Below are 27,442 nucleotides of genomic sequence, written 5' to 3' on the forward strand. Positions count from 1 at the left end.
ACACGCGAGAATGCCAAGCTGGGTGCTTGGCATTGAGATCTGCCCCAATGATGAGCCTGTCAAAGGATGACAATGTGCGGAGGTCTGCTTCCAGCAGTGGCTTGTTTGGGCTCAAATACGCTGCTGCAAAGGTAATGGCACCAAGGCGTGTGGAGATGGTAACTGCTGTGGCCTCTATGTGTTCCATTGGCTGGAGAGTCTTTTGGGTATGGACAAGAGCTTTGTTGAGGAATACAGCTGTGCCTCCACCACGGCGGTCGAGGCGGTCAGAGCGGTAACACACCATGTTGCAAAGGCGGAAATCATCTGCCGGTTTGAGGTGTGTTTCTGTGACCAGTAAAACATCCACACGATAGTCATGGAGGAAGGTGTTCAATTCCGTCTTCATACGTTTTATGCCATTGGCATTAAAAATGCAAGTGACAAGATCCCGAGGGGGCTGGTGGTGGTGTGGAGGTCCATTCGCCATTACAACAATATTTGACTAAGCCCCTCCACTAGGGCGATGACCTTGGAGAGCCCGTCCTCCGACTGACGGATCTTTTGTGCAGTGTCACGAATAACAGCCCGGATGTGGGGTTTAGTGAAAAAGGAGATGACCTGGAGGATTTCACGCATGTCCGCCCGAAAGGACACATCAGTCTCCACCACTGGGGCAGGGTCCTGGGTGGTCTGCTTGCCCCTACGGCGCGCAGGAGCAGGTGTAGTAGTAGGTAGAGTGGGGGTGGGGGCAGAGGGCTGAGATAGAGCCACAGATGGACTGGAGGGAGCTGCAGCTGGCTCCTGTAGTTTGTGAGCAGTGGGAGCTGTCACGGAAGACAGACAATGAGGAGGAGACCGGGCTGCAGCAGCAAAGGATGTCGTGGAAATCTGGGCAGGAAGGGGCACAGGAGCCACCGAACCATCTGGTGCCTGAGTGGCTGGTACCAGAGTGGCTGCTGAGGACAGTGCACCAGGCTGACCCCGCAAAACAGGATAGTTGGTCATGTTCCGTAGCGGTGGGGGAGGTCGATTTGTTCTTGGTTTCTTTTTGGGCGGACGAGAAGACTTCAGTGCCTTCTGGTAAACAGGGCACCCCCTCCAGGATGGTGGAGATCGTGTGTCGTTCCCAAACATCTGGCACAGGTAGGTTTCTCCAAAGCAGGGAGTGTGCAGTTCTCCACTAAATGTGGGCCAGCACACTTAACACACCGCAACGGCAGGGAGCAGTAATTCCCAGTATGTCGTAAGCGTTGGCATTTGCGACAGATGGCTGGCCCGTTGCGGCCCTCGTACGATTCAATCCAGACTTTCGTGTACAGAAGATACCAGATTTGGTAAATCCGCTGTATGTCCTCTCTCCGGGAAAGGGAGACGACGTGGGTAGGGCAGGGGATCAATGCCCTGGTCTCAGGATTCCTCTTGCTATACTGGATCTTCGAAATCGAGTCGAAGCAGTTCCTCCTTGACCTCCTCTGCCGTAACCTCTGGTGGCAAGTCCTTGATGACGATTTTGGTGCGGCGATTACCCGACGTCTGGTGGGTAAAGTAAGGCATCGCCTTTGATTTTACGAAATCGAGAATGGTAAGATAGTCGTCCCTACTGTCAAGCAGGTATTTCACATGATCTTTTTGGTAAACAGCTCTCAATTGGCCGACAATGAGCCGCTGGAGCGCAGTGTTCAGTTTCGTGTAATTAGTGACATTATATACAACAATGGGGGGTATCCTCTCTTTCTTCAGAGGGCTTGACGGGATCTCTTGAGAAGGAGGGTCGGGAGCATGAGTCATTTCCTCATCCACAGGACCATCCGGTGCGGCGTCCCCCGGCAGGGGGGTATCGGAACACGATCCGCTGCCACCACAGCCCGCGTGGGCGGAGGGGCGTCTGCAGCGACGGCCAGAGGACTTTCCGACTGGGTCAGGGTGTCCAGAAGACTCGCCACGGTGGCGGGACGGCGTAGAAAGAGGTGCAGGTACAGCCGGGTGGTGGTCAGACAGAGCCGATGTGTTCGCCGCCTCACTACGAGAAAGATCAATTACTAGCCGGTCAGGTGAATCGTCGGACGACGACGACGACGCGGATGAACGGACCCTGACACGCGACGGTGGACAGTCTTCATGATGATCGGTTTCATTGCCGGTGGTGTCCACCGGCGATTTGTGGCGGTTGGCGCGATCCTTCGCCCGTTGCGAGGTGGGCAGAGCATTGAGCGCGACGGTTCTCCCCGAACAGCGGCGGTGCAAGAGTCGGAGGGTCGCGAAGGATGCTCCGCGAGTTTCTCCATAGTGGGCGCGGGTCCGCCTGACGTGGCCGGGGACCCGGCACGAGGGGACTGCGCACACCAAACACTTCCCAGCTATCCTGGGGTAACTACTAAGACACCAACGCCAAAATAGTAGATTACCAACGCTGTTGGGCGGTGCAAAAACTGTTGTTGTGGTCTTCAGTCCTGAGACTGGTTTGATGCAGCTCTCCATGCTACTCTATCCTGTGCAAGCTTCTTCATCTCCCAGTACCTACTGCAACCTACATCCTTCTGAATCTGCTTAGTGTATTGATCTCTTGGTCTCCCTCTACGATTTTTACCCTCCACGCTGCCCTCCAATGCTAAATTTGTGATCCCTTGATGCCTCAAAACATGTCCTACCAACCGATCCCTTCTTTTAGTCAAGTTGTGCCACAAACTTCTCTTCTCCCCAATCCTATTCAATACCTCCTCATTAGTTACGTGATCTACCCACCTTATCTTCAGCATTCTTCTGTAGCACCACATTTCGAAAGCTTCTATTCTCTTCTTGTCCAAACTAGTTATCGTCCATGTCTCACTTCCATACATGGCTACACTCCATACAAATACTTTCAGAAACGACTTCCTGACGCCTAAATCTATACTCGATGTTAACAAATTTCTCTTCTTGAGAAACGCTTTCCTTGCCATTGCCAGTCTACATTTTATATCCTCTCTACTTCGACCATCATCGGTTATTTTACTCCCTAAATAGCAAAACTCCTTTACTACTTTAAGTGTCTCATTTCCTAATCTAATTCCCTCAGCATCACCCGACTTAATTTGACTACATTCCATTATCCTCGTTTTGCTTTTGTTGATGTTCATCTTATATCCTCCTTTCAAGACATTGTCCATTCCGTTCAACTGCTCTTCCAAGTCCTTTGCTGTCTCTGACAGAATTACAATGTCATCGGCGAACCTCAAAGTTTTTACTTCTTCTCCATGAATTTTAATACCTACTCCGAACTTTTCTTTTGTTTCCTTTACTGCTTGCTCAATATACAGATTGAATAACATCGGGGAGAGGCTACAACCCTGTCTCACTCCTTTCCCAACCACTGCTTCCCTTTCATGCCCCTCGACTCTTATAACTGCCATCTGGTTTCTGTACAAATTGTAAATAGCCTTTCGCTCCCTGTATTTTACCCCTGCCACCTTCAGAATTTGAAAGAGAGTATTCCAGTCAACATTGTCAAAAGCTTTCTCTAAGTCTACAAATGCTAGAAATGTAGGTTTGCCTTTTCTTAATCTTTCTTCCAAGATAAGTCGTAAGGTCAGTATTGCCTCACGTGTTCCAACATTTCTACGGAATCCAAACTGATCTTCCCCTAGGTCGGCTTCTACCAGTTTTTCCATTCGTCTGTAAAGAATTCGCGTAAGTATTTTGCAGCTGTGACTTATTAAACTGATAGTTCGGTAATTTTCACATCTGTCAACACCTGCTTTCTTTGGGATTGGAATTATTATATTCTTCTTGAAGTCTGAGGGTATTTCACCTGTCTCATACATCGTGCTCACTAGATGGTAGAGTTTTGTCATGACTGGCTCTCCCGCGGCCATCAGTAGTTCTAGGGGAATGTTGTCTACTCCCGGGGCCTTGTTTCGACTCAGGTCTTTCAGTGCTCTGTCAAACTCTTCACGCAGTATCTTATCTCCCATTTCATCTTCATCTACATCCTCTTCCATTTCCATAATATTGTCCTCGAGTACATCTCCCTTGTATAAACCCTCTATATACTCCTTCCACCTTTCTGCCTTCCCTTCTTTGCTTAGAACTGGGTTTCCATCTGAGCTCTTGATATTCATACAAGTGGTTCTCTTCTCTCCAAAGGTCTCTTTAATTTTCCTGTAGGCAGTATCTATCTTACCCCTAGTGAGACAAGCCTCTATATCCTTACATTTGTCCTCTAGCCATCCCTGCTTAGCCATTTTGCACTTCCTGTCGATTTCATTTTTGAGACGTTTGTATTCCTTTTTGCCTGCTTCATTTACTGCATTTTTATATTTTCTCCTTTCATCAATTAAATTCAATATTTCTTCAGTTACCCAAGGATTTCTATTAGCCCTCGTCTTTTTACCTACTTGATCGTCTGCTGCCTTCACCACTTCATCCCTCAGAGCTACCCATTCTTCTTCTACTGTATTTCTTTCCCCCATTCCTGTCAATTGTCCCCTTATGCTCTCCGTGAAACTCTCTACAACCTCTGGTTCTTTCAGTTTATCCAGGTCCCATCTCCTTAAATTCCCACCTTTTTGCAGTTTCTTCAGTTTCAATCTGCAGTTCATAACCAATAGATTGTGGTCAGAATCCACATCTGCCCCAGGAAATGTCTTACAATTTAAAACCTGGTTCCTAAATCTCTGTCTTACCATTATATAATCTATCTGAAACCTGTCAGTATCTCCTGGCTTCTTCCATGTATACAGCCTCCTTTCATGATTCTTGAACCAAGTGTTAGCTATGATTAAGTTATGCTCTGTGCAAAATTCTACAAGGCGGCTTCCTCTTTCATTCCTTCCCCCCAATCCATATTCACCTACTATGTTTCCTTCTCTCCCTTTTCCTACTGACGAATTCCAGTCACCCATGACTATTAAATTTTCGTCTCCCTTCACTACCTGAATAATTTCTTTTATCTCGTCATACATTTCATCTATTTCTTCACCATCTGCAGAGCTAGTTGGCATATAAACTTGTACTACTGTAGTAGGCATGGGCTTTGTGTCTATCTTGGCCACAATAATGCGTTCACTATGCTGTTTGTAGTAGCTAACCCGCACTCCTATTTTTTTATTCATTATTAAACCTACTCCTGCATTACCCCTATTTGATTTTGTATTTATAACCCTGTAATCACCTGACCAAAAGTCTTGTTCCTCCTGCCACCGAACTTCACTAATTCCCACTATATCTAACTTTAACCTATCCATTTCCCTTTTCAAATTTTCTAACCTACCTGCCCGATTAAGTGATCTGACATTCCACGCTCCGATCCGTAGAACGCCAGTTTTCTTTCTCCTGATAACGACGTCCTCTAGAGTAGTCCCCGCCCGGAGATCCGAATGGGGGACTATTTTACCTCCGGAATATTTTACCCAAGAGGACGCCATCATCATTTAGTCATACAGTAGAGCTGCATGTCCTCGGGAAAAATTACGGCTGTAGTTTCCCCTTGCTTTCAGCCGTTCGCAGTACCAGCACAGCAAGGCCGTTTTGATTAATGTTACAAGGCCAGATCAGTCAATCATCCAGACTGTTGCCCCTGCAACTACTGAAAAGGCTGCTGCCCCTCTTCAGGAACCACATGTTTGTCTGGCCTCTCAACAGATACCCCTCCGTTGTGGTTGCACCTACGGTACGGCCATCTGTATCGCTGAGGCACGCAAGCCTCCCCACCAACGGCAAGGTCCATGGTTCATGGGGGGGTGCAAAAACTATACAAATAAAACTATACAAATAATAATACCTTCAGGGATCCACAACATAAATATAAACACTGTTGAAAAAGTTTCGCCTGCGAGAATGCTTTAAAAAACAGGGTGATCAAAAAGTCAGCATACATTTGAAAACTTAATAAATCACGGAATAATGTAGATGGAGAGGTACAAATTCACACACATGCTTGGAATGACATGGGGTTTTCTTAGAACCAAAAAAATACAAAAGTTCAAAAAAATTTCTGACAGATGGCGCTTCATCTGATCAGAATAGCAATAATTAGCATAACAAAGTAAGACAAAGCAAAGATGATGTTCTTTACAGGAAATGCTCAATATGTTCACCATCATTCCTCAACAATAGCTGTAGTCGAGGAATAATGTTGTGAACAGCACTGTAAAGCATGTCCGGAGTTATGGTGAGACATTGGCGTCCGATGTTGTCTTTCTGCATCCCTAGGGATCACGATACACTTGCGACTTCAGGTAACCCCAAATTAATAATCGCAAGGACTATGGCCTGGGGACCTGAGAGGCCAAGCATGACGAAAGTGGCGGCTGAGCACACGATCATCACCAAACGACGCGTGCAAGAGATCTATCACGCGTCTAGCAATGTGTGTTGGAGCGCCATCCTGTATAAACATCGTACGTTCCAGCAGGTGTTTATCAGCAAGGCTGGGGATGATGCGATTCTGTAACATATCGGCGTACCTCTCACCCGTCACGGTAGCAGTTACAAAACCAAAATCACGCATTTCCTCGAAGAAAAAAAGGCCCGTTAACGGTAGATGTGGTAAATCCAACCCATACTGTGACTTTCTCGTCGTGCAATGGAGTTTCCACGACAGTTCTACGATTTTCGGTAGCCTAAATTCTGCAGTTGTGGGCGTTGACAGACCCTCGGAGCGTGAAATGAGCTTCGTCAGTCCACAACACGTTACTCAACCAATCGTCATCTTCCGCCATCTTTTGAAACGCCCACACCGCTAATGCCCTCCGCTTCACTAAATCGCCAGGTAACAGTTCATGATGCCGATGGATTTTGTACGGATAGCATCGGAGTGTACGCCTAAGTGCCAACCAAATAGTAGTGTATGGGATGCCAGTGCGACGTGCGACTGCACGAGCGCTGACTTCCCCGTGCATAGACGAACCCGCTACAGTCTCCATTTCTTCCTGAACTGTCTCAGCAGCATTACGCCTTGTGCTCGGTCGGCCACTACGGGGTCTATCGTCTAAACTACCCGTGGCTTCGAACTTTGAATTCATTCTCGCCACAGCTGCATTTGTCAACGGACCTTTACCCGTTCGAATCCCCTTCCTATGGCGATAGGATCGTAACGCTGAACTAGCACATTCCCCATTCTGATAATACAGCTTCACTAAAAGCGCCTTTTCAGGTAACGCCAACATGCTGCGACTGCTGGCGCATCAGATTCTCTTTTTCATACTGCTACTTTTATACACGATTGTCATGCGCAGTCACTGACGTTTTGCTGTCCAGCGCCATCTGTCGGACATTTTGTGAACTTTTTTTTGTTCTAATAAAACGCCATGTCATTCCAAGCATGTGTGTCAATTTTTACCTCTCTGTCTACATTATTCCGTGGTTTATTGAGTTTTCAAATTTATACTAACTTTCTGATCACCCGGTACAACAATTAGTTTCTTTAAACGCGAAAGGAAAGCTTTAAACTGTATATTATTTCAAAACATTAATAGTTGTTACACTTTGAATGCGCATGTCACGAAGTTTGTTTTTCGTTCGCTTCTACTATTTGTATATTCTGTAATCAAAGATTAATGCAGCTTCGTGACCTGAAGGTGGTATGGCATTGCGATCTCTGTTAACTGCATTAAATATGGTGACTTCTCTTGCTTCATCAACAGGTAATTCGTAGCCAAAATTATTGATGAGGCTAAGTGGCTAATAGTTTTCTGTAATGTAGCAGTTACTGGAAATCAAAAGTGTGTAGGACAGACGAGATGGAGGTTAAATATAAAACGGTTTCATTCTTTTATATAAGATCATACATTCAGATGATGTTTGAACATATGTGCGACTGCTTATTGATTATTAACCGCAAGGAATTAGACGTTATATGCTCTTCTAATGTTATTACTTGTGTATTTCTTCTTCTACAGGACTACTTATGTAAAAGTCCTCCCAAATCGTAACATTCTTTGTTCCAATAATTGTCGGAAACAATAAACATGCTCTGTAGGTGTTACTTGTTAGACATCGCAACTCGACCTTCGGCCGTCTGCACACACTCACCACGCCGATAATTACTTCTTAGTGTTTTTTCTTAAAGTCTCTTTAAACACACCCTGTAGCAGTCAGTTCTCAACATTAAAGCTCAAGCTCCGACAGTCTGCACTCACTTTAAACCGCAATCCACACCGTTAATTAATCTTTAGTGTCTTGTGCTGCAACTTTCCGTGCATCTCACGAATCGTGCCACCAGCCAGTTCAATAAACGCCATTTCTCCTATTTGTCCTTCGACACAGTGCGTTCACTTTAAACCACATTCCACACAGCACTATACTGTCATATTCTACAACTTTTTGTACATATGTTGCGAAACAAACCGCCACACAGAGTAAGAAACCCCAACACCATTTTCCACAAACTACTGTCCTTCAACTCTCTTCCTTTCACCGCTCCTCTGATTTTAGTAGTATGTTAATTTCTCTTGATAAAGTACTGCAATTTCAAATCACAAACATGTACAACATTTACACACAGAAATAAAATTGGCATGTTTCAGATAACATAAATAATTTAAAATTAAAAAGTACGCAAATACACTCGAAAAGAAAAATTACATCTCAAAAAGTCTGTCGGTAACAACCTAATTTCATATCTCACACGGAAAAGAATTTTGTTTACAACTCCGTATAAAACATTTATGGCACAGATGAGCACTTCATTTGAACCCAGATTTTGATGTGAGAATACCGAATACCTGGAAACAAGGGCGGGTGGTGTGCTGTTTAGAATCACAGCCCGGTCACTTTCCTTTACATCACAGCCGACATATGACCAGACGCATTGTCCTGTTGTAAAAGACTTTTCTTCGCAGTTCGTCGCCACTTCTGCTTCAATCACTGTGAACGACGATTAGGACGTAACGTCTCGTCATCGACGAGTTCATTTGAGTAACAGTGCAATGTAGGACTGGATAATTGTGATGAGGGAAATGAGCTATGTCGTTTCCAGAGGGACCATCCTGGCATTCGTCTTTATCGACTTATAGGGACCAAGGGAAACATAACTACGGTATAGAAATTCTAACGCTGCTTCTCTTTAATGTGAACTTATTGTGATAACCACTTGACCATCGCACTCGGTAAACTGTACAATAAGAACAGATAGCCGGCCGCGGTGGTCTAGCGGTTCTAGGCACTCAGTCCGGAACCGCGCGACTGCTACGGTCGCAGGTTCGAATCCTGCCTCGGGCATGGACGTGCGCGATGTCCTTAGGTTAGTTAGGTTTAAGTAGTTCTAAGTTCTAGGGGACTGATGACCATAGATGTTAAGCCCCATAGTGCTCAGAGCCATTTGAACCATTTTTAAGAACAGATAATATAACTCGTTAACTATCTTTCCGTTTCCAGATAGTAAAACATGACCATACCCAGGAAATCCAAAAAAAAGAGCAATCATTTGTGCCGTCGATAAAACAGCCTGCGACTTCTCCTGTGCTTTTTTACCTTCTCCATATCTTTTTTTGATAGGAGTTGTATCTCCAGGTTGTAATTGTGAATCCACACGTCATCTAGTCGTATGCGAGAAAACATTATGATAAGATAATGTTGTTAAATGTCCTTTACACATTAAGATCTGAATCATAAGCTGACTTGATAAGGTTAAGGGACATAAGCGGCTGTGCCGGCTTGAATAAAATATTATAGTATCGGATGAAGTGTTTATATAAATCATGGGAAGCATACATCAGAGTTGGAATAGAAAGCACAGATTAGTGTGAGGTAAAAAACAGACCTTGAAGCAATGGAAAGGAGTACTAAAGAATCAATTTACAAGCAGGTTTATCGCCATACCTACAACCGAATCCATGCTTTGCAGCTCCGCCATCGCTGTATCCTGCCAACCCAATGACGATATCAGACTCGACGGAACCAGGTTACCATGGGTTAGTAGTGTGACATATCTATGACCAGTAATATCAGATGACAGAGATACAGATATCGGATAATCATATGTTGGAATAAATGTTGCACATTCACTAACAGTTTGTGACGGAAAAATATGTCTTAGAACGAGTACAAAAAGGAGTCATCGGACCAGCAATTACCTGTGGCATTTGAGGTACGGGCTACGATAAAAACACGTGAGTCAAAACTACATTACTGAGAGATGGCTTGTTGCGGCTTTTCTGTGCAATCAGCCTTAAGGACATGCTCCGTAAACGATGAGTGCTATGAAAGTAGCATCCATTACGTGTAACTGAATCCAGATTTGAAGGTAGGGCCACATCTTATGGAGACCACACGACTACATTAAACATTGGGTCATCTCTGTCCGTGGTACACTCGAACTGATGCTGTTCGTAGAGTACGAGGGTATTCCGGAAAGTAAAGATACACCGTACGCCAGAGGAAAAGAAGAGTTTTGGCGAGCAAGTTGGCAACAATGGTGTTAACTTTGAACCGTTAGCTTTCTCCTCGCGGTCGTTCGGCAGTTGAACGTTGCTTCTGGTTGGAGTAGGTCGTGTTTAAAATGGCTGCGCCGATTCAGAATCCCGTCAAATGCGAAGTGCGCTCCGTCATACGTTTTCTTCATGCAAAAGATCAGCGACCAGAGGATATTCTCAAAGGAATTGTTTCTGTTTATGGGAACATTATGAATCGACAAAATGTAACGAAATGGTGTCGTCATTTCTCTGAAGGTAGGACCGATGTTCATGACGAACAAAGAACAGGTCGTCCATCTGTGATCTCTGATGCCCTTCTTCGGAGAACGGAGGAAGCAATTCGTGCGAATAGACGTCTCACATTGAAAGAATTGCTTCAGATCATACCGGACGTGTCAATGACAACTCTTTCTGATGTTGTAACTGTCAAGTTAGGGTACAGGAAATTGTGTGCGCGCCGGGTTCCAAAACTGTTAATGGAAGAACACAAAAGGAAAAGGATGGGCTTTGCACTCGACTTTCTCACACGCTATGCTGAAGCAGGTGATGAGTTCCTTGATCACATTGTGACAAGTGACGGGACGTGGGTTTATCACCATACACCTGAATCCAAGCAACAATCAATGCAATGGCGCCATTCGAATTCACCAAAAGCCAAGAAATGCAAAACGTCGATTTCAGCGAAGAAAATCATAGCTTCTGTTTTTTGGGACAGGCGAGGCATTCTTCTGTTTGAATTTATGCCTCCTGGAACGACAATTAATGCTTCTGCATATTGCCAGACTCTGAAACGTCTTCGAAGGGCAATTCAAAACAAACGCAGGGGAATGCTGACAAGTGGAGTCCGCTGGCTTCATGACAACGCTCGGTCTCACACAGCGCTCGTAACCAAAGCACTACTCAAACAATTCAAATGGGACGTATTGGACCATCCGCCATACAGCCCAGACCTTGCGCCCACCGACTTCCATGTCTTCCGTTACTTGAAGTCACATCTTGGTGTAAAATCATTCCACGACGATGAAGAGATCAAAGATGAAGTTGAAATGTGGTTCCAACAACAGGCGGCAACCTTCTATAACTGTGGGATACAAAAGCTTGTGCACCGACTTAACAAATGTTTGGATAACGGGGGTGATTATGTCGAAAAAATAACAAATAATCCAGTTAATAAGATGTAACTGACGTTTTCTAAATAAATGTTCTATTTAAGGACTGCGAGCCTTTGTATCTTTACTTTTCGAAATGCCCTCGTATATTGGTACTGGATGAACCCACCTATAGTCCCACCACTGCATTAGTTGATTTCCATTTTCTGCATCACTGAAGAAGCGGGTGGACTATTGGTCATCTACGAATGATGAATAGTTTCAAGATGCTGGAGTAATATTAAGTTACAAAATACTGAATGGCTTATGACATATCTTCCCTGATGGAAATTGTGCTTAGGTGAGCTAGTGGAACAAATATTTAACGAAGCCTTAAGAGTATTTCGAACGGTAATGGATATACTGGCGCAATACAGGGGATTAAAACCTGTTGGACTGTTGCAGAACAGTATATTTTTAGCAGCGCAGCTAGAGGAGGGAACTTAGAAAATATGACGCCAACCTAGGGCACACGATGTGATCATTTTGATTATTACAACAGACGACACTGGGTAGCCTGTTGTCGCGAAGTCGGCTCATCTAATAGATCCTTGTCGCATTATTGACGCTAGTAGTAATGCGGTGTCTAAATTTCTGTCAACGTTTATCGAGTGTTTCTCTTGAGCTGAGTTGCCATGTGCACTGGCTGTCTCTAATACCTGATGCGGTGCCAACCCAAGGATCTAGCAGGTGTTGGCATAGGTGTTTCCAGACACTGGTATTCCAGGGTTTTAGAGCCATGTTCAGTTATCAAATAGACACCTGTTCCTCCTCCTCCGTGGCGAGATAATTTAGAAACATTTGAAAACGTGTTCATGTTTGTATCGTTTGCTCTGAGTGTCAATGAGGGAACTCTCCATATCTAGCGTATTAACTTTCACAAGAAATGAAATGTTTCATCACTCACAAGAATTTCTCTGGCTGGAGTGTCCGAGCGGTTATAGGCGCTACAGTCTGGAACCGCGCGACCGCTACGGTCGCAGGTTCGAATCCTGCCTCGGGCATGAATGTGTGTGATGTCCTTAGGTTAGTTAGATTTAAGTAGTTCTAAGTTCTAGGGGACTGATGACCTCAGAAGTTAAGTCCCATAGTGCTCAGAGCCATTTGAACCATTTTGAACAAGAATTTCTTCCGGAAAGCCGTAATCGTCTTCTTGGTATCATCAGGCCTCAGTTACTGTACCTGATTAAGTTTCTATGGGATATACGAGTACTCTAATCGCTAATGTAGAATTTTATTTACTACTGATGTTGGTAACTGAAGCTGTTGAGTGGACGTTTGCACCACTTTCTTTAGTCTCCACAAGAAGCTTTGATAGAACACGTTGAGTGTATCGTCATTTGAATTAGACGCTCAACCGCTTGCAATTCCAATTTTTGTATTATTGTAACTTCCTCACTGACGTCACAACCGTAATACGACTACCGAACTGAAGTTGCAGTCTAACTTCGGAGCTGACTTGCAGACTTCCACGGGGTGTACACGTTGTTTGCCCTCATGTTGATGTGCTGTGAGGCACGACCTTTGATGAGACAGGTGGACGACAGGAATCTGTCAGTCACATGCTCACACGTATTTCCACAAGCTATCAGATGGTGGATTTGTGGGAACGCATGACGAAGTCGTACAGAGGAAGACAGGAACATTGTACTTCGTTATTTGCTGCTCACCCACCCCTTTTGATATGGGAAGATCTCAGCAGACTATGCCATGTGTCTCTTGAAATGCACCTGTTAGTTGCTACATGTGACTGACCATCGATATTTTTAGTTCACTAGGGTTAAGTACCACTCCATGACTCTGTGACGTTGTGCCATGTGCACCAGCCACTGCACTTTGAAAGGAATTGTATATCTGTGTGTGCTGGTCAAGGGCTGAATTATCCTTGTCCACTGAAGTTGTAGTCAGGTTCCGCCCAGGTGATGGTCCTTGTAGGTCTCAGTTCAGTTTGAGTATTTAGTATGTCTATGTATCTTTAGAGTACTATCTTACTTACAAAATTTATGCAAGGCCACCTAATATTACAGAGATGCTTTATGAACTGAAATGGGAATCCTTGGAGGGAAAACGATGTCATTTTCGTGAAACACAAATGAGAAAAATTTGGACAACAGACATTTGCGGCTAATCGCAGAACTATTCTACCGCCACCATCGTCCATTTCGCGTAAGGACGGCAAAACAAGATAAGAGAAATTACGGCTCGAACGGAGGCATGTAGACCATCGTTTTTCCCTCGCCCCATTTTCGTGTGTAACTGGTAAAAGGTACTCTTCGCTGTGCACCACATGGTGGCTTGCGGAACACATATTTAGATATAGAATTAAATGTAGAGGCCAAAAATATAAAAAAATATAAAAATCTGTTTTCAGTATCATTATTTTCATCTCTATTATCATCACTATCATAATAATAAGTCTGTGACATGACTGTCACGTGACTCTATTGTTTCATTTTTCTGCCACTGTTCCATTGTTATTTTATTGAGAGTGAAACCTTCCCGTCTCCTCTATATCTCTTTTGTTGTTACGCAACCTTCCCTTCTCCAATAACCTATGAAACCTTCCCCTAGGATTTCTACCTCTTACTTAATTATAACAAATGAAATATTCCCTTTGAAATTAAGTCTCTTTCTCAATCTTCGCATACAAATTTAAATGGTGCTTATTAAAAGTTATTTTCTGATTATTTCGACGAAACATAGAATGTGTCGTCGTCGTGGCCCTCAGTCGTTACTTGCAATAACCCAAAACTGTTCCTTACCTTTTTTACTGTTACTGGATCGCCATCAGACTGCTACATCGAACTGTGACATGAATATACTTACTTTGTTTTACTATACTCTATTAGATGCTGGTGGGCTGTCATAATAAGTGGCTGTATTTATTACCAAAGCTGACGTTATTTTTTAATAGCAAAGCTGACGTTATTCTTTAATTAATTTGACTGAAGTTACGTAATTCATAGTTAAACTTTTTCTTGACAACAATAAAATTTTGCAAAGTTTTACGTTGATGGTTTTTGAGATGGATTACAACCAGTAATGCAATATTGCTGGCAAAAATTAATTATATTCTGAATGAAATGATTTTACAAACCTTCAAATGGGACTTTGTTGTTGTTGTTGTTGTGGTCTTCAGTCCTGAGACTGGTTTGATGCAGCTCTCCATGCTACTCTATCCTGTGCAAGCTTCTTCATCTCCCAGTACCTACTGCAACCTACATCCTTCTGAATCTGCTTAGTGTATTGATCTCTTGGTCTCCCTCTACGATTTTTACCCTCCACGCTGCCCTCCAATGCTAAATTTGTGATCCCTTGATGCCTCAAAACATGTCCTACCAACCGATCCCTTCTTCTAGTCAAGTTGTGCCACAAACTTCTCCCCAATCCTATTCAATACCTCCTCATTAGTTACGTGATCTACCCACCTTATCTTCAGCATTCTTCTGTAGCACCACATTTCGAAAGCTTCTATTCTCTTCTTGTCCAAACTAGTTATCGTCCATGTCTCACTTCCATACATGGCTACACTCCATACAAATACTTTCAGAAACGACTTCCTGACACCTAAATCTATACTCGATGTTAACAAATTTCTCTTCTTCAGAAACGATTTCCTTGCCATTGCCAGTCTACATTTTATGTCCTCTCTACTTCGACCATCATCGGTTATTTTACTCCCTAAATAGCAAAACTCCTTTACTACTTTAAGTATCTCATTTCCTAATCTAATTCCCTCAGCATCACCCGACTTAATTTGACTACATTCCATTATCATCGTTTTGCTTTTGTTGATGTTCATCTTATATCCTCCTTTCAAGACACTGTCCATTCCGTTCAACTGCTCTTCCAAGTCCTTTGCTGTCTCTGACAGAATTACAATGTCATCGGCGTACCTCAAAGTTTTTACTTCTTCTCCATGAATTTTAATACCTACTCCGAATTTTTCTTTTGTTTCCTTTACTGCTTGCTCAATATACAGATTGAATAACATCGGGGAGAGGCTACAACCCTGTCTCACTCCTTTCCCAACCACTGCTTCCCTTTCATGCCCCTCGACTCTTATAACTGCCATCTGGTTTCTGTACAAATTGTAAATAGCCTTTCGCTCCCTGTATTTTACCCCTGCCACCTTCAGAATTTGAAAGAGAGTATTCCAGTCAACATTGTCAAAAGCTTTCTCTAAGTCTACAAATGCCAGAAACGTAGGTTTGCCTTTTCTTAATCTTTCTTCCAAGATAAGTCGTAAGGTCAGTATTGCCTCACGTGTTCCAACATTTCTACGGAATCCAAACTGATCTTCTCCGAGGTCGGCTTCTACCAGTTTTTCCATTCGTCTGTAAAGAATTCGCGTTAGTATTTTGCAGCTGTGACTTATTAAACTGATAGTTCGGTAATTTTCACATCTGTCAACACCTGCTTTCTTTGGGATTGGAATTATTATATTCTTCTTGAAGTCTGAGGGTATTTCACCTGTCTCATACATCTTGCTCACCAGATGGTAGAGTTTTGTCATGACTGGCTCTCCCGAGGCCATCAGTAGTTCTAGTGGAATGTTGTCTACTCCCGGGGCCTTGTTTCGACTCAGGTCTTTCAGTGCTCTGTCAAACTCTTCACGCAGTATCTTATCTCCCATTTCGTCTTCATCTACATCCTCTTCCATTTCCATAATATTGTCCTCAAGTACATCGCCCTTGTATAAACCCTCTATATACTCCTTCCACCTTTCTGCTTTCCCTTCTTTGCTTAGAACTGGGTTTCCATCTGAGCTCTTGATATTCATACATGTGGTTCTCTTCTCTCCAAAGGTCTCTTTAATTTTCCTGTAGGCAGTATCTATCTTACCCCTAGTGAGACAAGCCTCTACATCCTTACATTTGTCCTCTAGCCATCCCTGCTTAGCCATTTTGCACTTCCTGTCGATTTCATTTTTGAGACGTTTGTATTCCTTTTTGCCTGCTTCATTTACTGCATTTTTATATTTTCTCCTTTCATCAATTAAATTCAATATTTCTTCTGTTACCCAAGGATTTCTATTAGCCCTCGTCTTTTTACCTACTTGATCGTCTGCTGCCTTCACCACTTCATCCCTCAGAGCTACCCATTCTTCTTCTACTGTATTTCTTTCCCCCATTCCTGTCAATTGTTCCCTTATGCTCTCCCTGAAACTCTCTACAACCTCTGGTTCTTTCAGTTTATCCAGGTCCCATCTCCTTAAATTCCCACCTTTTTGCAGTTTCTTCAGTTTCAATCTGCAGTTCATAACCAATAGATTGTGGTCAGAATCCACATCTGCCCCAGGAAATGTCTTACAATTTAAAACCTGGTTCCTAAATCTCTGTCTTACCATTATATAATCTATCTGAAACCTGAAATGGGACTTACTTTTTACAATAATCTTACAACTAGCATTGCGCAAACATACCTTCAGTAGTCTTGAGTTTCTCAAAACATTAATTCAATAATATTAGTTCCTCTTATGATAATAGTTAGCTGGTGTCTCTGTACATCCGTTTATAGTCTCTTGTAAATCATAGCTGGTGGCTGGCAGGCACACCGCTCCTCTCAACCTCTCGCTTCAGACCTGCTACCGACTCGCTTCACTTCTCGCTTACTACTGACTTCCTACGAACGCTAAAGTGTGGTCTCTCCCGTCAACAATGCTTTCTGGTGCAGAAAATCCCTGTTACCATTACAAAATGTATCAATGCGCGGTCTTTCGCGCTCTTTTCTTAAAATGTATCCATACGCTCTCTTTCCCGCCCTTTTTAAAATTATTTCAATGTGCGGTCTCTTTTGCCAACAATACTTTGGCGCAGACATTCCCTGCTACCACAATTATTTCCAACATGACAAATATTAATTATTCCTACTTAATCCTATTAATAAAATATAAACATCTTTCATAAATTGTGGTTGGACAATTTACATGAGTACTGGACATATTTTCTTCGAAGGAAATATTTGCGTTTCTCTTACTGGGAAGGAGCACTCATGGTGTGGTCTCTAGTTCCCGTTTGCCGGCAGGAGGTGGTCAGCGAGCGTCATTAGGAGGAGCGGACATCCCTGGAGAGTTGAGTAGATTTGCAGAAGTGGCACCATGGTCCACTCTGTGCTTCTGTTGGCAAGAGCCGGCGACTATCCTCGCCGACGTCAGAGACTACCGCCGCCATATCCATAGAATTACTGAGTATGACGTTTTTACCTTTTCTGTGCAGACATCAAACGACAGGACGCCGTGGTGCTGCCTGAGCAGCGTGAAAAAGTCGGTTGCTTTTGCTCCAAAATGTTAGTCCATCCAGTCGAATGAGTCGCTCTGCCACAATCTTAGGCGCGGGGAGGCCGTTCAATCGGCGTGACACTAGTACATGCCATTAGCAACCTCCTGCATCGCGTAGAGTGGCAAGATCCTGCCGTGTCCCACTGTTTTCGCATGTTTTAAGCGATCTCGTATTTGTTCGTCACATTGGCAATAGCACTGAGTCATCTCATCGATGTGGAGTTTTTTGGAATGTGGAGATTTGAGGGCGTAGTGCGATCTTTCTCGGCTATTCGTCTCACGGCCACCGTCTGGTGCTGATGGTAGCACCTAGGTGATTTTTGGGGAAGTGTGTCTCAGCGGCGATATCGTGATCCATATTATGAGCAGCTTGCTATTTAGTTGTTCTGCCACGCAGCTTGTGCTGTCTATTTGACTATAATCTTCGGTCTCTTTCGTCACGTTATCCTTGAATTCGCGAGCTGACCATATGAGAAAATCTTCTTATGTTTTCGCCATATAGTCTTCCATATAATAATATGACATTTCCCCTCCCCCCGCCTCCCACAGTGTCATTTACTGGTAGTCTTATGTAAATTGCTGCTTCATAAGCGGCAAAAAAAAAAAAAAAAGAAACAGTTTTCAACATCCCTTGATTGCACGACAAAGTTTCCATGGTTAGGCAAACCACATATACGAGGGTTGCGCAGAAAGTAATGCTCCACATTTTTTCTTCAACGATTCCTTATTGAACATAATGAGAATTACACATGCGGAAGAATTTTGTTTTATCTACACATCGTATTTTTCCACGTAATCTCCATCCCGTTCTATGGCCTTCCTCCAGTGCTAAACAAGGGCGTGTACGCTCTGTCGGTACCAATTCATGTCCTAGTGGCGGAGCCAGTGCTTCACTGAGTGAGCTTTCTTTGCTGATTGACAGATGCAGCGCCAATTTTTTAGTCGTAATGCGTCGGTGCTTACGAACGACAACATCAGCTCGCTGCAACATGTCAGGCGTGACAGCCGTGGATGGTCTCCCGATCGCTGCAAATCGTGGAGCTCCGTCGAGCCTCCTTCTGGTGACCTCACCCTCCGTGCCCAGCGACTAACTGTACTTCTGTCGACAGCAGATGCTCCATCGACTTTGCACAAGCGTTTGTGAATATTCCCTACAGTTTCTTTCTCTGCAGTGAGAAACTCAATGAGGGCACGTTGCATGTAACGTACATCACCTACAGACGCCATTTTGAAAGTGTCCTGCACCTACGCTATCTATCGGAAGTGATGCAAACTTGCGCACTCAGTCAGATGACTTCAAATAATACATACGTAACGTTACGCATTCGTAATCATTGTTTTCGGCTGAGAAAAAAAAAAAAAAAAAAAAAAAACGCGGTGCGTGACTTTCTGGGCAACCTGATGTATAGCTAAACTGTTGTCACTCAAACGAAGCTATAGTCATCTATCGTGGACAAGCAAAACCGACTGGTGTTTAAAGTTAAATAGAAGTACTTTTGAGTTTGAATCCATTTGTCATCTAATATTTAATATAAGCATTCTCTAGATGTTTCTGTGCCTTAAAGTTTTTGTAATGTCATTTACTCACCTGCCATTAGGTCATCGTTTTGGTTTTTTGTTCTTTCTAGCAACCCCGCAAACGTTTGTGTTCTATCTGGACGAAAAGCGATTCAAGGCATATTTAGACTCCTGTTTTATTTCTTCTTTTTTCTCAAGTGACCACGACGGAAGCTAGATGATTATTTGACGTGTTATCTTCGTGAGAATTCACTGGTTCTGAAGATGACTCAGAGTCGAAGTCAGCTGTCGCAAGTCCATCCAATGCGATCAAGACAATTGTGAATATCAGAACAGGGCCCACGTCAACTGCGTTAATTATTCATATTTTTCCGTCCAGCTACGGTACAAAAGATCCGAACTGTGCGTCTGGGAGCGGTGCCAATGTTCTCCGTAGCTCGTCAAGGAGACGTGGCAATAACGTGGAGGGCGAGAGGCTGGCCGGACGCTAATATACCCGTCGGCGGGCGCTGAATGGGCTAATTAAGGCGCAATCGGCATGCCGCCGGCGCCCGTGGCCAATCCGGAAATTGGCTGCGTCTGGCCCCACCCACCCACTCGGTGCGACACCTCATGAATTATTCACGCGCACGTGTCATCCGCACAGCACGCCGCTCCGCGCAGCGACCTGTTTGCCATTAGTGAGGCCCGCAGCCGGGCGACCTTCCCGTCTCGGCTCACTCCTTCGGTCCTCTGTTCCCCCTCCCTGTTCCTCCGTCTGTCATTCCGTCCGCATTAGTACAGCAAACGCCTGTCTTGCACTACACACACACGCACACACATGCACAAACACAGCTTCTGTCTCACGAGTGGTAAACGCACCTGCTGAAAATTTTCAATGTCCCTGGCCTTTGCTGAGGACCCCTTGGATCATCAGGAGCAGTAAAATGCTCCAAAAATCCACAGAAAGTGACTGACCACACCTATACTGTGTTGTTACCACATGCGCTTGAGATTTTCGGTGTCATGCTTTCCAACACTGGTACACTATCTGATCAAAAGTTTTCAGACACCTATCGAATGTCAGATTGACGACTAGAAGTCACAAGAGGGGGTACCTGCCAGTATAAAAGATGGCATGTATTCTGTTATTAGCAAAGAAGCAATAATGGCAGAATGTGTCGTTCGGGAGAGCTCACTGATTTCGAAATTGGACTAGTCACTGGATGTCACCTGAGTACCAAAAACATCAGAGACATTTCAATCCAACAAAAGCCGCCCAAGTCGACTATTAGTGTTGTGATTTTAGGAACAACCACAAAAACCAAGACCAAGTAGACTTCATGCTGGCAGACAGGGACTCCCGTGCATTGAGTCGCATGAAATCAGCGGAAGCAATCATTCTTGAGTTCCAAAGTGCTTCCAGTAGTCCAGTCAGCGTAAGGATCTAAAAAGAACACGGCACATTGTTAGAGCAACTCTTTATAAGCTACAGACTTCTGTAGTCAGTGCCAACTGACACTTGAGTTATTGTAAAGAGCAATGCCACTGGGCAGTGGATGAATGGAAAAACAGATTTGTAGTGGTGAATCACGATATACCCTGTGGCAGTCTGATGGAATGATTTAGGTTTGACACATCTCTGGACTCCCTTACCAGAGCCTGTGTCTGATGTTATGATATGGGGGTGTTTACAGCATTGTGAACTACATGCAGTTGAGGAAAAGTCTGGAGACTATGATTATGTGTGTGGTAAAAATGCAGATATCGTGTGACTAGGGCCTCCAGTCGGGTAGACCGTTCGTCGGGTGCAAGTCTTTCGATTTAACGCCACTTCGACGACTTGAGCGTCGAGGGGGATGAAATGATGATGATTAGGACAACACAACACCCAGTCCCTGAGCAGAGAAAATCTCCGATCCAGACAGGAATCGAACTCGGGCCTTTAGGATTGATATTGTGTTGCACTGACCACTCAACTACTTGGGGTGGACAATGTGTGTGGTATCACACATCGATACCAACCCATGGTGTATCAAGTTGGGTAATAGAGTGATAAATTTCCGTCTGACGATGATACTAGTGACGTGGGATCTGACAGATACAATGGTGCATGTCTGTTGACCTGGCCAGTGCTGACTCGTGACCAGATTCTTCTGCCTCATGAGGAGATGCTCACTTAGGCACCCCACGATGTTGCTGACAAGCCAGAGGAGGGATGGCAGCCTCAGTAGGTCATGGCCATAGCGTCAGAGGCTCTGCATTTTGGGCTGTGACGGCGTTTCTCCAGGGAATGGCCCTTCTTATGACTCTGCCCTGTGCACGCACACTGTGTAGGTGTCCAGTGACTGCTGCGTACAGGATTTGACTCGCTGCCTTCCAGCAGAAGTTGAACAGTGGTTGGTGTTGACACTAGGTCGGTGGCACTGTGGAAACAAGTCCTGAAAACGACTCAATGCTGGCACCGACTGGCTCAACCTGGACTCGAATTCGTAGCTGCTACTGTTAATGCCCAGTTGCCTCATTGTCTGGTATGGCCATGACTTCGAGATGGTGCTGTTGCTAAGGTGTGGCAACATCAAACTACCTGCTACAGCCATTACCACTGGGCAATGCAATATTCCAGTAACTGCTGCTAGCCTATCTTTGTACAACCACAATTCCAACCTCCCATGAGCTACTACGTTCTTCTATTACAGTTAAACCAATTACACACTGCTACATTCTTCAGAATCAGTTGCAGAGACCACGGTATTCTGTATAGCCTCTGATAAACTGATTCATTCGTCACTGGAATCCTGTTTGAGTAACAAGTGTTACCAGCAACAGCTGTTGAGGAAAGAAGAGCTCCTGAAATTGTAACAATGCCTCCATCTGTACCATCTTGGTCCCCTTTTGAATGCTTCACCTTCTCAATCCTTGCAGCATTCTGTTCCCTCTTACGCCATACACCTCCTGGCTGGCAACCTTCCTTGTCTGGAATATCCAATGTTACCCCTAATGTTCCTTTTAACAACTTAACCTCTTCATCGCCAGAATTATAAACATTGATGGGTAATATCTTGTCTCCCTCCCTTTCTTGTATGTGTACAATAGTTCGTCTCACTAAACGACACACCGAATTGAATACCTCACTATCTTGGAGTGATTCCGCTATACACAACATACCGATCAGTAGGTTAGGCTCCACACTTACCCATAGCGACTTCCTGGTGCCACTTGACACACAGTCATGCTACACTCCTTGCGACGTATCAGCACTGACGATTCCTTTCCCAGGCTGGAATGTCGTGCCACTAAGCTCCACTGTACATAATCAAAGATCAATTATGGCATGATGATGACGCGGAAAGTCTAACCTAGGATCATTCTGTAAACCTCGTTTGCATGAAACATGCGAGCTAACATCCCAAAGATGTTCTTGCTCACATGCGGCTCCTCTTCATCGAAATGTCTTGGCTCAAACTCATCTAGGGGTCGTGCCGCACGTGTCGCATTGCACGCCCTGAAGTAGACAATTGTAACCCTTTGGTTAAACTATCTGGCTGATGGCAAGTTTGAAAAATAGAAAGTTAATATAACATACAATTACAGTAATAATATCGGGAACTAAATTAACGACCCATAAATGATGTAGGCCACACAGTTGCGATTTTGTTAGAATGATGTTTATTCAGAAAGAAAACTAGTAGCGAAAGTGGTCGTATTTAGAATTACTATTACAAACGAGCGCATATCCATCTGACACATTTCGATCATTCACAATCTCATCGTAAAACACAATACTCCACTTCGATATTTACACGAAAAGTTTGAGTTCATTCCAGGCGCGCGGTTGCTCACCGCTCAGAGACTAAGTCTCGTGATCCACACAACGCGAAATTTTCTAACTCGTTTCACATCCTAGCTGCCTAAAGGTCGACTATCCGCTTTCATGTCTCAATCCGAACTGCACCATTTGGTGTCTCCAGCCGAACTGTCCGCTTTGGTGTTTAGACAAGAACTGCCCTCGGCCCGTCTCCGACCGCGTTTCCCGCAGGCCGAACATCTTCGCTCAACTGACTAGCGCAGTTTCCTTTCCTGAAGCCGACTATCTTATTGGCTACAGCTTATTCTATATTACTTTGCATTTTAACATATTTAAATAATCAAAGTTTGACCACTTTCACATTGTAAATAAAGTAACAATAATATCCATTACATAATAAACGTTAAATTCTTTTACTTAAAACCAATAGTATCCTTCTTAACTTTGAATGCCACGGTCAGTAGCCTTTCACCAATGTGCTTTCTGATAAATAAATAAGAACACAAGTAACTATTATGCACTAAACTTTACAACAAATGTTATATTACCTAATGATTCAATAAGGTGTCATGCTGTCATCGTTCAATGTGTTTTGTGTGCAGGAAATGATGATCTGATGTTTCACTGTAAATACTGATAATTTTAATTTACTATATCTTTTAAACAAAAAAGTTACAGAGTTGATATTTACAACATGTGTCATTTTAATGATGCGCTTCTATATAAAATGTCGATCGTTAAGATCGGCCAAAGCGTACAGATTTTAGCATTCACGTCTTGAAACGTGCCCTTTTTGAACAATTATACACAACTGTCCTTAAACTGACACACAATATTTTTTTTTTTTTAGCGCAACGCAATCTGACTTTAAATAATCTCTACAAGAGAATGGCCCTGACTAACATTAACCTGTACTTTTCACAAATCACTTACCTCACAAAAATCTTGGTTACTCCCACTACTGCAATACAGCGAGCGCCACTACTGCCAGCTAAATAAAAGATTCAAACTATGGAAGGCACTAACTACTGATAGGGATAGTTAGCAAATGAAAGATATTAATAGAGAACAAACGTTGTATTTACCTTAATAGTCATATATATATATATATATATATATATATATATATATATATATATATGTATAGCAGTTCATGACAAATTTCAAAACTCCGCCATCTCTCTCCCCACATCCACCACTGCTGGCGGCTCACCTCCAACTGCCCAACGCTATGCGCTGTTCACAGCCAGCTGCCTAACACTACAATGGCGAGTATTACAACAATGCAAAGCAGCCACAGACTGCACACAGCACAGCCTGTGATTTTCATACAGAGGTGGCGTTACCAAAAAAAACCTAAACAGCCTACTTACATAGCCCCCATGCTCCCCACAAAAAATTTTACAAATTGGTTTGGGCACTGGGCAATACATATTTGTTAAAATTTTGCATAATCGTAATTACAATAACAAAGAAATCAAATGCACACACTTGTTGATACAATGTTGGTCAAAAGCTAAAATTTTCTCACAGTCCATAAAGACAGTCCTGATCATTCATCACATTGCAGTGTTTTTCTCAAAGTCTGAGCAGTAAAAGAAAATGCACACGGAGTAGTGGATTTCCATGCAGTCTTGAAGAAGTAGCGTTGTCCTTCCAACGGAAAGACAGTGCTGACTCTTGACATGCTGACAGGTAATGGGCCACAACAGAGCAAACCCACAGCAGAGTCAGTCCAAGTTCAAGAATATTGGTAGGTAGGTCATCACAGAACAGACCACTGTAGTCTTGTTAGAGATTACGGTATTGGTGGGCCATCAAAGGTGCAGACCCACTGCAGTCCTTGTAGAAATAATGGTATTGGTGGGTCATCAAAGCTATAGACCCACTGTAGTCCTTGTAGAGACGGCCAACAGCCATCTGTTGTGACTGTGCAGGTGCACAATCACCATCGAAGAGTCTTGCAGAGATTATAGCAAGTCCATAAACCACCACTTGTGCACTCACAAAGTTTTTGAATTGCCCTTAGAACCAGCAATGCTGTTAACCAGTCCCTTGCTGAATTATCAACACACGTCCAAACACTAACAGTCCTCTTTTTTGTCACATATTGTGCATAGACTATGACTAACAGAAATGTGTGCAGTGAAACGAATGCTTACAAGTTACTTAATTTGATGAACTGGTCTCAATTACAATATTATAACATGAGAATACAATAACAAAGGTACACAATACATCATTAAAGAACATAACAGTACAGATAACATTTGTAGGAATACAGGCTTTACAAAAGAATAGAAATATACATATACATCAGTGTTACCGGAATTATGACATAAGTTCATACATAAAAGATCAGAATAACTTTTGAAACATCAACTTCACTCATGAGCATTAAAACAAAACAGAATAAATAATGTCTAAACATCTATACGAAGTAAATAACATATTATTAATGGAAATTATATTTGAGGATAACAGTATTCCTCATCATAGTGAATGTAGCTTAGTATTAGACGAGAAAAAATTCTGTGACACAGTACACAGAGACAGGAAGAAAATAAATACACAAGGGTACACAAACACATAGTGGGATAACACAAAAGGAAAGGACAGGGTTTGTTTTCAGTGTAACATTTGGTATTGCAGTCCAACCCAAAACTTCATTCCATAGATCGTCCCTCTTATTTCAACATTTGCTCCAGCCAAAAAAAAATCCTATCCAAGCATGCTTTCTGTATTCTGTTCACATCCTCTTTCAAAAGTAGTTTTTCTCCACTGTGCACTACTTTTTTGGCCAAACCATTTTCTTATAGCTTCTCAATGCATTTCTTCCAATTTATCATAGTTAGTTTCTTATATAGCCTACCCCATCTTAAGCTAACTTAAATCTAGTGAGCTCAGATGCTAAACTAAGGGACGACGCAATGCAGCACAAAACAATTAACACGAACAGCAATGATAATAAAATGCAACTTGGCAAAGCAAGCAGCAATGTACGTAAGTTATATATATGTTAGCAAAGAAAATGCAACATTATCACTAATATGAGCCAATGTGCAGCAAAAAGAAAAATAAAGCAGTAGTAAAGCTGGCTTAACAAATACAAAGTGAAATTCAGTAGCACTATGCCTGGCACACAGCAGCAGCAAATGCAATAACTTATACCTAAACATGACATAGCTCAAGCAGAAAAAATATTACAGTAAAAATGGCCATGTTTAATACCTATGTCACATCTTAACACTAGAGTGATGCATCACTTACTCTACCAAAAAAAAATTACCAAGTAGTTGAAAAGAAAAGTATGTATGCAGTTACTGTTATTAATCGCTTCTTATTGTTCTTTCCATTCCAAGTGCTCCTTTTTCGAAAAATGTGGATCATAAAATTATTATTTAATAGATCTGTAGGCAGAAAGTGTTCCTATTAGCAAATGCATTTAATTTTATTTTATAAAACCAATGCTGCAACACAGCTCGAAACTAGATATCAAATGAAATAAGCAACTATGAAAAGCGAAGCATAAAAATATCATTCAATAGTCATGTGACATGTCATAAGTTAGTAGAAATTCTCTCAATTCTCGTAGAAAGATGCTTGTCATAATCAGGTGTGCAGATGTAAAATATTTCTCGTCATTTCATTAGGAATTTCAGTAAATATCGTAAATTAAGAGCTCCACAGTGTAATCATATGTTTTCAAGTTCGACCGTGTCGTTTTTGCGATGCTTTCTACAAAGAAACGTCAATAGCGAGGATAATGGCCTCCTTTTTTTTTCTACCTGTGCTGCTGAAAAGGGCTCGCAATAATGGCTTTTTTTTCAGACGTCTGGCACACCTGGCCGCTCAGCTGGGTGCCCACGACGCATTACGTGCAGGTGGTCACTGAACTTTCTTACCGAAATATTTACGACCCTAGTCTCCGCTACAGTGACAGTCTCATATAAAAATATTTCACAGGTCAAGAATTTGGGTTACAAATCTGTAGAAACAAAATCCTATAAATATAACAGCATCCAAAAAATGTTCGCCAGCATTGTGATACATTCACGCATATACACACATTTCATAACTCTTAAAGTATGATTCTTGGTTTCCAACAACCTTCTTCACAAACCATAGTCCCTTACTTCTATTCATTATTCATATACATATAAACACGTAATCACATTATGAATGAGATTTTCACTCTGCAGCGGAGTGTGCGCTGATATGAAACTTCCTGGCAGATTAAAACTGTGTGCCCGACCGAGACTCGAACTCGGGACCTTTGCCTTTCGCGGGCAAGTGCTCTAACCGAGCTACCGAAGCACGACTCACGCCCGGTACT

The sequence above is a fragment of the Schistocerca nitens genome, chromosome 4 (assembly GCF_023898315.1).
Source record: "Schistocerca nitens isolate TAMUIC-IGC-003100 chromosome 4, iqSchNite1.1, whole genome shotgun sequence".
In the NCBI taxonomy this organism is placed as follows: Eukaryota; Metazoa; Arthropoda; class Insecta; order Orthoptera; family Acrididae; genus Schistocerca; species Schistocerca nitens.